The sequence below is a fragment of the Plectropomus leopardus genome, unplaced genomic scaffold (assembly GCF_008729295.1).
Source record: "Plectropomus leopardus isolate mb unplaced genomic scaffold, YSFRI_Pleo_2.0 unplaced_scaffold89690, whole genome shotgun sequence".
Classification (NCBI taxonomy): Eukaryota; Metazoa; Chordata; class Actinopteri; order Perciformes; family Serranidae; genus Plectropomus; species Plectropomus leopardus.
Window position 1 is genome coordinate 1 of NW_024698885.1, and position 405 is coordinate 405.

At 43.0% G+C, this 405-nt stretch overlaps 1 non-coding gene across 1 annotated transcript; it reads left to right on the plus strand.

The window, feature by feature from the left end:
- Positions 1-183: 183 nt before the first annotated feature.
- On the plus strand, positions 184-256 carry trnaf-gaa. Its single transcript has one exon. It is a non-coding gene; the product is annotated as a tRNA-Phe (tRNA).
- Positions 257-405: the final 149 nt, after the last annotated feature.

Genomic DNA, 405 nt, shown 5'->3' on the forward strand with positions numbered 1-405 from the left:
ACACTTACACACTCTGAGCTCTGACCTGTTTGTTGTCTTGCTGAGCCGTAATAGCTCAGTTGGAGGAGCGTAAGTCTGAAGATCTAAAGGTCCCTGGAGATTGATAGTTTAGCATTTTATGTTGCGTTTTAGCTTGAAATCAGCTGAAAAGTCTGAACTCTGACCTGTTTGTTTGCTTGGAGAGCCGAAATAGCTCAGTTGGGAGAGCGTTAGACTGAAGATCTAAAGGTCCCTGGTTCAATCCCGGGTTTCGGCAGCAGGTGAGCTGTGATTTTCACAAATAGCCTACCTAATGATAAAAATATATAAATCTACCTGTCAAAGCCTGTCCACAGACTAGAATTGTGCACAAGGAAGTAAATTTGGTGCCTTAGCGAAGTATGCGCAGTCTATATACTGACAATG